This window comes from Ruditapes philippinarum, unplaced genomic scaffold (genome assembly GCF_026571515.1).
Source record: "Ruditapes philippinarum isolate M1 unplaced genomic scaffold, ASM2657151v2 ctg4083_1_1_1_1, whole genome shotgun sequence".
Lineage (NCBI taxonomy): Eukaryota > Metazoa > Mollusca > Bivalvia > Venerida > Veneridae > Ruditapes > Ruditapes philippinarum.
Window position 1 is genome coordinate 95,153 of NW_026861111.1, and position 13,267 is coordinate 108,419.

Here is a 13,267-nt window from a genome sequence, read left to right on the forward strand (position 1 = left end):
ATTTAATAATCTTCCAGTTTCAGTTTATTAACGAACCTTCATCAGGATAAATATTTGACAAAATTTTCAAACTTAGGTGTACAAAAACTCTAAAATTTGTAAAACTAAAATGTATATGCAAATTAAAGTGTCATTAAGAGTTTGAATAAAAGTAGGTTTGTAAATTGTGCATAATAGCTATATTTATTAAGAACTGAAAAGTGTCTTATTGGGTACTGTGACACTCCTTTCCTATCAATTCTGAAATAACTTTGAATTAACAAGATACCTTTGTTAAAGCCACTGAAGAACAAGTGTGTTGCTCCAGGCTGGTCCTCATTGCTTTGTGTCTGCAAAAGAATAATTTTTATTTAATGCTGTTTTTGTTATGAACTGTCATTCTCCTAACAGCTATTAAACCAGTTACTGTTGATCTGATTCACATGTGACACACAAGGAAATATGTTTATAGCATGAAAGTTGTAGTAATAGGTACTTGGTTATCTATAGTTTGATTGATGTAATATTGTACATATTACTGATATTGTACTTACTGATTAATTTCTATAATTATTTTCTCAAACTTAAAATTTCTAACATACTGTATTTATGAAATGATGAAGCTCTTCCTAATTCTTTACATTCTTTATATGTAATTTCAGCTTTCTTTTTTTAGTCAAGTTACAAACATAACAAATTTAAAACATAATTTTATACAATACCACTACATAATTTTACTGTAAAAAACTTAATAGTTTCTGCAAAAATAATAATAAATGTTATATGTAAAAGTTGCTTACCTGAAACTTTGACTTGGAATGATTCTGCTGTTTATCTTCTTGTCTAATGTTATAATCAACACATTCACACTTCAGTTAAAACTTCTCATTTCTATTTGCCACACTAATAAGACTTTTAATGTATTCTTTGAGAAATCAAAAATATGCACCCTTACATTTTAAACAAGATAATATCTCCAGAATTGCTACAATACCAATCATTTCCTTTGTGTTTGCAATCTTTAACTGACCTCAATTCCTTTGAATTCAAACTTTACAACCGTACAACTGGAAAGTTCCATTATAATTTTAAACTGTGAGGGATTATTCAAAAACCATAGCCCCATCATTTTATTAATTTGTACATTCATTTGAATGTATAAAGTATGTCTAATATCTAAATAGATTGAGTAGAAATAAGTTTTTGAAAGATAATTTAGCATGCTATTTTAACACAGATTCTACATATAACATGTCTAATGTTGCCTCTCCCAAAATAATCAAATGGAACAGTCTGGTCAGCTTGAGTAAACTATTTAACCCATGCAGAGATTACTAGATAAGAGGGCAGTAGTTTTATCAGCAGATCTGTGTTGTATGCCTTGTTGTTAAATCTTAGAGGATGCAGTATTTACTAGCTAGTATTTACTTATCCTGATTATAAGAAATTATCAGGAACTATTAGCTATTTACTTTTCACACAATTATTTTTACTATACTCTGATTTAAAGCCTCTGAAAGGCATACTATATTGTGTATGTATAATAAGCAAGCACAGTGCTTCATTATCTTGAAGGCTGATCTATTTTTATGTATATTTATTAAATAGCATTTAAATATTATTGTTAACAAGTTTGATTCATGTTTTTTTTTCTTCTTTAAAATACATAACTCTCTCCTGTAAAGTTATGGAGTTTTTGCCCTTTGTAAGTTTTAATCTGCAAAGCATAATACAAAAAATGTTTGATACAATAATTTTAAACTCCACATATAACTAAATCTCATTGATGAGAAGTACAAGGCCTAGGAACCATAACTCTTTATTGTATGATTTGGGGTTTATTGCCATTTTGTACTTCTCAATGCTTAATTTTTGTTCTGATTATTAAGCTTAAAAAGTATTGGAGATATTAATTTGAAACTTCACAGATATAGATCTTTGTGAGTAATGTGCTGTGTTTAAGAACCATAACTCTTTTGCATACTTTTAGAGTTATTTCCCTTTGCATTTTTCACTTTAATTATTGTAAGCATTACATGAAAAGTGTAAGTACTCACCAGATATCAGTTTAAAATAATATTAAAGAGACCAATTAGAAGAATAGACCAAAGTCAAACTTTATTCAAGATTGACATTAAATATCATAGCAGATTTTAACAACAAACTTTATGCAGAAAAATGCATTTTCTGGGCATTGAAGAACATTTCAACTATTTAATGTACAGATTGCAACTAAAAAAGCTAAGTACACTGTTACAGCCGTAATTTCATTTTACAAGCATAGAATGGAACATGGACATTTTTGACTTTAAGTCAAACTTTACATCCCTAAACAAAAGTACTGAAAAAAAAGAAAGAAAAAATGGAAAATAAAGTAACCCCATACTTTTCTAATTTTTCTTGCTCTTAATTAATTATGTGTGTTTTACGCCTGGAAAAGTGATTTTACGTCCAATTTCAGTGTCTTTTCCTGCTACTTTACAGCTGTTCAACTTTAATTTATTCTATTTTTGATAAAAAGTTCACTTGATGCTTTGATAAAACCAGGAAACAGATTAATTTCAGTTTGGAGCTTTAACTTAAATAAATCTTTTAAACCCTGCAATGCACAATCATTTCTCAGTTTTCCCTTTCCCTTTTCGACTAAAAGTTATTCACAAAATTTTTCTAAGTTTTTTTCCACTAATTTGCCACCCAGAAAATAGTTAGAGTTTTGCTTTTCCACTAAAAGCCACTCATTTTCCACCTTCAAAATTAACTAAGTTTCATTTTTCACCAATTTCCACCTTTTTGCCACCATGAAAAAAGTCTTTGTTCAAATTTCCACTCAATGCCACCTAAATGCCACCAAAGGATAGTGGTGCTTGGTGGTAATTTTGCCACTACAGTGGAAACAGAGTGGAATTTTGTCATTTTCCAGTTAATTTCACCCTTTTTACACTTAATGCCACCCTTTTCAGTGTAAATAGCTGGCAAGTAGTGGCAAATCTAGGGACGGGGGGGGGGGGGGGTTTGTTCTGTTGATACATTTCTGATGTTTATCTAGTACAAAGCTACTAATTGACGGAATGAACATTGGTGCCAGAAAGGGTTAACTCCCTTTAGATTATATAAGGATCAAACCCAATATGGCTTAAAGTGACAAAATAGAACCGTGGGGCAGATGTTTGGCTAGGGAGAAAACAACTGTTTTACCCTTGAAGACAACAGTACTTTGTTTCATGAATACAAAATTAGTTAAAAAGATCCAACAAGTTTGGTTCTGTTTGTTTGTGCACTGAGGGGCACATGTCAGGCCTTCCTATGCCAGTAAAACTAGAAAGTCACCTTTAATATTGCCATGAACCCTAAAAATAAACTTAAAAAGACTTTTGATAGTGTTTATAATGTTGGTCATTATAAATAGTTGTTCTTTAATAATGTGTATTAACTTTATCTTATAAAATGAAAAAAACTGCAGGCATATAGGTCATAATTTTCCATCGGGATATTTTTTTAAAACATGCAGAAATATAATACATCCAATCTTACCTGGTTTGTTGTATCATAGTCTCGGTGGTGATTTTGAAATCCAGGTGATATTTGTGGCAACTGTGAAAAGAAACAATAAGTCTTTGTTATTAATCAATTTTATGAATATAAATCATAACATTAATCATTTTATTATGCAGGTTTTCAACGTAAACTGGGTTATTGAAATGCTAAAGTTGAACTTCTGGTTTCCTGTCAATACCTTGAGTTTACTCTGGCCTATAATGACACCAAACTTGGTGTATAGGTAACTGTTATATCAAGAGCAACTTGGGAATGCTACCCAGGTGTCTAAGATCAAGGTCAAGGTCAGTGTTGCAAAAATTATAAATTAAGTTTCTGCTCAATAACTTCAGTTTGCTTAGGCCTATTGACGCAAAACTTAGTATGTGGGTAGCTTATATCAAGACACTACTCGGGATTACTACCCATGTGTCTGTGATAAGAACAAGGTCACTGTTGCTAAAAATAGAAATTCAGTTTCCAGATAACAGCTTGAGTAAGCTGTGACTTATTGACAGGACATTTGTAGTGTGGGTAGCTTTTGCCTTGTCCTGTTTTTGTTTGGGGTCTGCCTGGGCTCCTTGCCACTGGTTCTTGTTGCTGGGTCATATGGGGGTTGCGTTCATTGAACGCCGCCTTTCCTTGTTGATCTTGTTGATCATACTTTAATATTAAGACGCAAGTGGGGATTGCTACCCAGTATCTGTGATCAAGGTCAATGTCACTAGCTGTTGCTAAAAAGAGAAATTCCGAGTAGACTAAGTCTCCACATTATTATACGAAATTAATTTAATGATATCTTCTATATATGGTTGGTGGATACCTTCGATAGTCCTCTAATTTTCATGGAGAAAGGCATCACTTAAGGGTCAAGGTCACTGGCGTAAAAATAAATTTAAAAAAAATTTGCTCATACAGCCTTTAATTATTTTCAAGTTGATGTCTTTCATGTTTATAAAATGGACATGCCATTAGGGAGGTCTTATTCCTTTGGGTTTTATTAGGGGTCGGATTTGGGTTAAGGTCAAGGTCACTATATGATTGTCAAAAGTAGTGTTTTACAGGTGTAATTAACCGTATTCTATTGATGTCTTTAAATATATCTGGTAGGAACATTAAATTATATAAGAAGTCTTCTCCTTTGGTTGGAGTTAGGGTTCAGTTGGATCAAAGCCTCATTCATTTTCTAGAATTATTGTCCCTTTCAAGTTTTAAACACCGTTCAACTTCAACAGTTTGTTGGCTTTTTCTTTTTTTTTACAAAAAGCTTAGGTCAAATGAACTCATTTTCGACAGGGATTTTTTCCATGATTATGGGAACACACCCATACCCATGGAATTGGAAATTTCAGTGGTGTTTTGTTAAAAATTGGGAAAAATGCATGACTGAATATTTGCAGTGATTAAATGGATGCAAACAATTACTGTCTATGATGGCATCTTCAAACATTTAAGTACTATTACAGTGAAGAAGCCCTTATTATACCCCCACCACAAAATGGTGGGGGGCTATAATGGATTCGCTTTGTCGTGTCGGTCCGTCTGTCCGTCTCCATTTTCGTGTATGCTCTGTAACTCGTATACCAATTGAAGGATTTTCTTGGCTCAAATGTTCACCTCAACAAGGGAATGTGCAGAACCCAAGTTGCCCATGTGTCAGCTCAAGGTCAAGGTCACAATTGAAGGTCAAATATCAAACAATCAAATATTATACAGTATGTCCTGTCCTCTCTGTAAGTCCTACACTAATTGAGAGATTTTCTTCAAACGTGGCTCAAATGATTACCTCAACAAGGGGATGCACAGAACCCATGTTGCCCATGTGTCAGCTCAAGGTCAAGGTCACAATTGAAGGTCAAATATCAAACAATCAAATATTACACAATATGCTGTGTCCGCTCTGTAAGTCTTACACTAATTGAAAGATTTTCTTCAAACTTGGCTCAAATGTTCACCTCAACAAGGGGATGTGCAGGACCCATGTTGCTCATGTGTCAGCTCAAGGTCAAGGTCACAATTGAAGGTCAAATATCAAACAATCAAATATAACACAGTATGTCTTGTCCACTCTGCAAGTCGGACTCTAATTGAAAGATTTTCTTCAATCTTGGCTCAAATGTTCACCTTAACAAGGTAATGTGCAGAACTCATGTCACCCTTTTTCCAGCTTAAGGTCAAGATCACACTTGAAGGTCAAAAATTGACTTAGAAAATATTCTTAAATTTTAACATTTATTTTAATATTTCTGAATCTAGAAATGGTATTTGCTTGAAACTTAAAACATATATGAAGTGTCACAAATAAGATATGCAGGTCAGGTTTAATAACTCTGTATTGCACTTTAACAAAGTTATGCCCCTTTTTAAGTCTTTAAATTTACATACAATCAATACAAGACAATATGTTGTGTCCTCTCTATAAATTCTATACTAATGGAAGGATTTTCTTCAAACTTTTCTCAAATGTTCACCCCAACTGGGCGATGAGCATGACCCATCTTACACTTGTGCCAGCTTAAGGTCAAGGCCACACTTGAAGGTCAAAAATTGACTTATAAAATGTTTAGTACATTGGGAAAATGAAAGGTTATTTGTAACTGTTTCAAACATGATTTGATAATATATATTTTTATTACCCTTCGAGATTTTTTCCGCCTTTTTGATTGGATATTGATCACCCGAAAGAAATTGATATAACCGAGCCAGACGGGTAATATACACACTAAAATTCCCCGTTTGGTACCCAACGTTGTAAACAACATGCGCTGAGGTGATGCGCGTACGGTTCGATTTTACGCGGTGTAAATTCCGATTTAAAAGCACTTTTTAACTGTCAAATGATAAATATGTACCAAAGTAGAGTAATGATACATATTACAATCAGTATCGAAAACAAATATGACCTTGTGAAAGCTTGATATTAATTACAAAAAGTGCGTTCAATAGACTACTCCTTTTCTCTTGTTTACTTTCGTAAGGTACGGAAAAAATACGTCATGTATTTATGTGACGTCATGTTGTGACGAAGAGGTATCCTGAAGGGAATCTTATTTTGACGTTTCATTTGAAACAACAATGATTTTTTAAAAAATCATCTAAACTCGGCAGGGGAAGGGTAATAAAATTATTATTTTGGTTTTGGAGTGATATATGTGGATATATTACCTGCCAAGATAAAATATCACCCTCGCCTAACGGCTCGGGTGATATAAAATCTTAACAGGTAATATATCCACATATATCACTCCAAAACCAAAATAACATATAATACTATTACTTGTACAATTAGTCTTTCTTTCACCAGAGATAATTTCTTTTTATGTATTTGTGCCACTTAAGTTATTCCCTTAACCACCTTTCCAAGGCGTCTTCTGTCAAGGACATTGGTTGGGGTATGAATCGCATTCAGCGATAGTTATAGTTTGGAAAGATTTTAGGATTTTTATTAAATATTTTTATGCCCCCCTTCATAGAAGAGGGGGTATATTGTTTTTCTAATGTCGGTCTGTCTGTCTGTCGGTCTGTCCGTCAGTAGACCACATGGTTTCTGCTGATTATCTTGAAAAGTATTTATCACAAAGTCTTCATTTTTCACATAGTGATTGGTCATAACTATTAGATGACCCCTATTGATTTTGGGGTCAAAGGTCAAGGTCACAGGGACCTTAAATATCAAAATGGTTTCCGTTGATTATCTTGAAAAGAATGCATCACAAAGTCTTCATATTTCACACAGTGATTAATCATCACTAGTAGATGACCCCTATTGATTTTGGGGTCACTAGGTCAAAGGTCAAGGTCACAGGGACCTTAAAATGTGAAAATGGTGACCGCTGATTATCTTGAAAAGTATTTATCACAAAGTCTTCATATTTCACAAAGTGATTGGTCATAAGTAGTAGATGACCCCTATTGATTTTGGAGTCACTAGGTTAAAGGTCAAGGTCATAGGGACCTTAAATGTCAAAATGGTTTCCGCTGATTATCTTGAAAAGTATTTATCACAAAGTCTTCATAATTCACACAGTGATTGGTCATAACTAGTAGATGACCCCTATTGATTTTGGGGTCACTAGGTCAAAGGTCAAGGTCACAGGGGCCTTCAATGTCAAAATGGTTTCTGCTGATTATCTTGAAAAGTATGCAGCACAAAGTCTTCATATTTCACACAGTGATTGGTCATAACTAGTAGATGACCGCTATTGATTTTGGGGTCACTATGTCAAAGGTCAAGGTCACATGGGCCTTAAATGTCAAAATGGTTTCCGATGATTATCTTGAAAAGTATGTATCACAAAGTCTTCATATTTCACATATTGATTGGTCAACACTAGTAGATGACCCCTATTGATTTTGGGGTCACTAGGTCAAAGGCCAAGGTCACAGGGGCCTTGAATGTCTAAATGGTTTCTGCTGATTATCTTGAAAAGTATTCATCACAAAGTCTTCATATTTCACATAGTGATTGGTCATCAGTAGTAGATGACCCCTATTGATTTTGGGGTCACTAGGTCAAAGGTCAAGGTCACAGGGGCCTTGAATGTCAAAATGGTTTCCGCTGATTATCTTGAAAAGTATTCATCACAAAATCTTCATATTTCACATAGTGATTGGTCATAACTAGTAGATGACCCCTATTGATTTTGGGGTCACTAGGTCAAGGTCACAGGGGCCTTGAATGTCAAAATGGTTTCCGCTGATTATCTTGAAAAGAATTCATCACAAAGTCTTCATATTTCACCTAGTTATTGGTCATAAGTAGTTGATGACCTGTATTGATTTAGGGGTCATTAGGTCAAAGGTAAATGTCACATGGGCCTTAAATGTCAAAATGGTTTCCGTTGATTTTTCCATAATGAACACTTCCATGTACCCATTTTTTGCAAGTTTCTGTAATAAAATTACCAATTATGTGAGTCAATGGCTAGAAAGGTGAGTATATGTGTTGTTCGACATTCTTGTTATTTTTAATAATAATAATATATATTATTGGGGTATATACAAATATTCACGCTATTTTGAATTCGTAGAGGTGACTGCAGAAAATCATAAAAGAGTAAGGGAAATTACTCTTACATGATTAGGCATTGATTTTCGCAAGCAGCCTTTTTTCATTTTACATACTTTTTACTGTAATCTAATTTGGGACTTCACAGTTATTTTCAACACCTGGTGTCAAATAAAAGACTATTGTACAAAACAAAGACATTCAATTTGTCTTGGGGACAGATTATGGCAAATAAAAGAATGTCCGTTAACGTGCATGATTTTTCACAGTTTTAAACAGCACTGAATGAGACCATACCCTTTTCACTGATTTTGTTAATTAGGTTGACTGAATAATTATGTTTTGTTTTCCATGTTTTCATGAGTTAAAATCGTTAATGTTTGTGTTGTTTGTAATTGTTTGTTTAGATACCAAAATATAATCTGACCAGATGTCCAGATGTTTATGACTCAGACTTTGAAATAAATAGCGTGATGCAATGGTATTGTTCAAACATGTATATACTTATACAAGAATCAGATAATAAATCATATCAGTCAAACAATAATTATATAACACTAGCGAACTAATTTAATAATTACAGAGCTGAATGTTACATGTACAGTTTATACAACAGTATAAATCACTCTTCGAAAGCGCCACTGACGCCAGACTTATGGCAGCTTTGAACACACTGATATATATACATTGTTCTCTCTGCCAAGATTATGAAAAATTTGAAGCCTGTGAATATTTCTACACATACAGTAGTTCAACCTCAGTAAAAAATGGCTGGAACTACCGATTACGAACAAATTTCCACAGGCCCTCCCAGTTCGAGCAAACAAAGTTTGACTGTACCTGATATCTTCCTTGCTGTAAAAAGTTACTGTTACTTCTTCCATATTGTTGTAATCCAGTCTTAAACAAGAAAACATTAGAAGGCAGTACATATTAATGCTGTATAATAATGGAGAATAATGTATTATTATGTGACTTGTGGTTCAAAATAAGCTGAAAGCTTTCTTAAAGATAAATGTTTAAAACTTAATGAAAAAGTAGTTTTGTTACAGCCCGTAAAGTAGTACATAATTAATTCAAGTTAAGATTCAATACATGAATAGTTTTGAATAACGGTATATAATAATTATCAATGAAAGATTAATATCCATTACCCCAATCTGCTTGTGTGAAAGGGTACTTTGACTTCTTTGATCTTGTTGTGAATTCTAAAAAAAAAGAGAAGAAAACAGAAAATGAGCGACACATATTATGGTATTAAAATACTTCAACATGTCAAGTCTTACAAAAGTCCTAAAAGTACTCTTGAGGTAACACCTGTCATAATTAAACTGTATCTGGGTAATTTTTATGCCTCCTGAAATCAGGAGCCTGCATGGCTTAAAAATAATGATGGAAGTATTATGATAAATAACAAAGCGAAGCATGACATACAAAATGACATCTTTAAAACGAAATATTTAAAATAAAAAGTCAACATTTTTTTAATCTGCCTGCTATCATATTCAAACTTTGTCAAATATTTGATTGCCAATTTAAAGGGGTCAAATGTTGTTAACTGGTAAACTAAGGAAAATAATCATGTTAACACTTGACAGCGTTCTATTTATCAAGTGAGAATGCTGGGATATGAGTTTATGAATTAAAAGTGTTCAATGGAAGCGGTAACCTAAGTGGTTAAGGTGTCTGTCTCTCAACCCAGATATCGTGGGTTCGAGCCCCACTCGGGTCACAACCATGTTTCTTCATATGACACCTGGGTACTGGTTGGTTCCAGGAAGTGGACTCGAAAGTGATTAATATAAGTTGAAAGACATTGTTTGGCAATCAAGCTAAAATGAATATGTTTAAACCAAAAGTGTTGGATACAAAAAATATCCTCCCAGTGTAGAGTCAGGTGAGACGGTACAGAGGTTTAAGACTCTCAGGCCAAGCTCTATACTGGTGACATATGATATAATAAGGAATCCAAAACTGAACTTACCCTAGTAGTGTACCTCTGTGAATATTCTGTTTGGTTTGGGGTCCTGTTTATGGGTGGTAGAGGCTGTAAAAGATAAAATTGATCATAGTGTTAATATGAGTCTTATACATGTAGTTATGTTATCTAGGAGGGTTAAATCAAATTGTATTTTTGATCTTAAACCAAATCTTGTCACTCTGTCATTCTAATCTTTTTTTGTGCCCCCACTTTAGTGGCGGGCATTTAGATTTACCCTTGTCCGTCTGTCCGTCCATCCGTTCTCTTTTGTGTCGCACATAACTCATAAAGTATTTGACCTAGAGTCATGAAACTTTGCAGGAATGTTGATCAGCATGTGTAGTTGTGCACCTGGGTATTTCCGACTGGATTTATTTCGTATTTTTGCAGTTATTGCCCTTGACTTATAAATTTTTTGCAATTTTCAACTTGTGTCGAATGTAATTCAAAAAGGATTTGACCTAGAGTCATTAAACCTTACGGGAAGGTTGCTCAGCATATTTAGTTTTGCACCTGGGGTTTTGCTTGTGGATTTATCCATTTTTTGTAGAGCTATTTCCCTTGACTTAGTAAAAACCGTTTCAATCTATTGTTATTTGTTCCTTGAGTGCTTGAGTTAGAATCAATGATCTTTACAGGAATAATGATCAACATCACTAAATAACAGGAATAATGATTCATTTCACTGGGACTTTGCATGTGGATTTTTTCAGTTTTGTTAGAGTTATTGCCCTTGACTTGCAGTAGTATAAATTCACAATTTTCAACTTGTTCATGCATAGTTCAAAGTATTTCACTGGTAGGCCTGAAAGTTTACAAGAATGTTCTTATGCACCTTGGGGTTTGCTTGTGGATTTATTCAGTATTTGTAAAGTTCTTAACCTTTACTTAGTAAAAGATTTTTAGTTTTCAAAAAATATTTGACCTAGAGTCATAAGATTGACAGAACAGTGGCGCGGTGGGGGCACCCGTGTCCTATGGACACATTTCTAGTTTAGAAATAATTTCAATAATATATACCAACTAAATCAATATAGCACACTATGCAGGTATATGCAGGCTCGTGGTCTGTACAAGTAACACTTGTTAATCAGTTGCCACCTGTAGACTTGGGGTTAAAACAGTTGCCATTTATAAATTTGTTCCCAAAACAGTTATAGTTAAGTAAATGGTATACTGCAGGTACCAGTCAATGTAGGGAGCTTTTTATCACAAATCTTACAGTCAGACACAAGGAAAGAGCTTCCCTGAAAGTTTTCAAATAGAGATATCTAAATTTGTATGCATATACATTTAAAAATGAATTATCCAAACTTTCTTATAATTGCTTCATATAAACTCTTATTCATCTTATATGGTGACAAGTAAGATGTATAATGCAGAAGCAGGACGAATAAGTTTTAATATCCACTTGCTCTGCAGGACAGTTAAGCACATAATTAAAAGAAAATTCAAGTTCTGATACAACTCTAAATGAATTTTGACCAAACTTTCACAGAAGCGTTTTCATTGAGTGCCCTGGCGCATAATTGTCGGGGTTTTATGATTTGATAATATTTGACCTAATTATGGCCATTTGTTTTATTTCTTAAATGGAATATATTAGTGAACAAATTCCTTCTGTGTGCAACTTCTCTTTTAATTATCAAGGAATTTTGACAACACTTTCACAGAGGCTTTGTCATTAAAAGCCCTGGTGCATAATTGTCGGGGATCTATGATTTGATAATTTTTGACCTAATTATGGCCATTTGTTCTACTCTGCCCTGGCACATATTTTCGCGGTTTAGTGATTTGATACGCTTTGTCCTGATTATTGCCCCTTGTTTTTTCCATATATGTTATATGAATTATAGTGTAATATCCTTTTAATCACAACTATTACATTTAACCAAACTTCATAAAGTTATTGAATGAAAACAATCTAGCATGGCATGCTAATGCAAGCTCATTTGTCTAGTTTTTGGTCTCGTAGAGTCGATGTCAAGGACACTAAGTCTTGTACTGAAAATAGAAAATCTGTTTCCACTCGATAATTAGAGTAAGGAATAAGATATTTCAATTAAACTTTGTGTATAGCAAACTTATGAAAAGACCTTGCTTTGGATTGCTTTTGGGCCCCTTAGAGTCAAGGTCATGGTTTTTGTTACTAAAAATAGAAAGTCAGTTTCTGGTCTATAACTTGAGTTTAGAATAAGATATTTCAATGAAACTTCATGTTTAGCAAAGTTACGTAAAGTCCTCACATATGATCACTTTTGGGCCTCCTGGAGCAAGGTCAAGGTCATTGTTGCTAAAAATAGAAAATAGGTTTCCGGTCAAAAATTAAGAGTTTGGAATTAGATATTTCAATGAAATTTGGTGTATAGAAATTTCGCTTAAAATTACTTTTGGGTTCCCTAGGGTCAATAAAAGGTCACTATTACTAAAAAAGAAAATTGGTTTCAGGTCTGTAACTGTACATGCTGTAAATAAGATTTTAATGAAACTTGTATATCATTTCTACAGTATTTGAAAGCTTCAATTATGATAGCTTTTGAGCCCCATAAGGCCATTGTCAAATTTGATGCACAAAGTTATACTGTATATTGCTCGTATGACAACAAAACTTTTAAGATTGATGATACATTTGTAATTTAAAACCTGGTTTTCTGGCATTGCCATTGTTGCTTGTTGTCTAATACATATATATTGAAACTAAATGAAATATTCAGCATACATTGTATTTGTGAAAACCAGTCAAATACATGTCAATCATAATTACC

At 33.5% G+C, this 13,267-nt stretch overlaps 1 protein-coding gene and 1 long non-coding RNA gene across 2 annotated transcripts in view; one reads left to right on the forward strand and one right to left on the reverse strand.

The window, feature by feature from the left end:
- Nucleotides 1-13,267, forward strand: part of LOC132714549 (low-density lipoprotein receptor-related protein 6-like) — an 81,472-nt gene that overhangs the window by 32,006 nt on the left and 36,199 nt on the right. The gene's annotated exons all lie outside the window — the stretch shown is intronic.
- On the reverse strand, nucleotides 9,224-10,566 carry LOC132714555 (uncharacterized). The gene is made up of 3 exons (XR_009623572.1): nucleotides 10,506-10,566; nucleotides 9,676-9,729; nucleotides 9,224-9,421 (listed from the first exon to the last, which is right to left on the reverse strand). It is a non-coding gene; the product is annotated as an uncharacterized LOC132714555 (long non-coding RNA).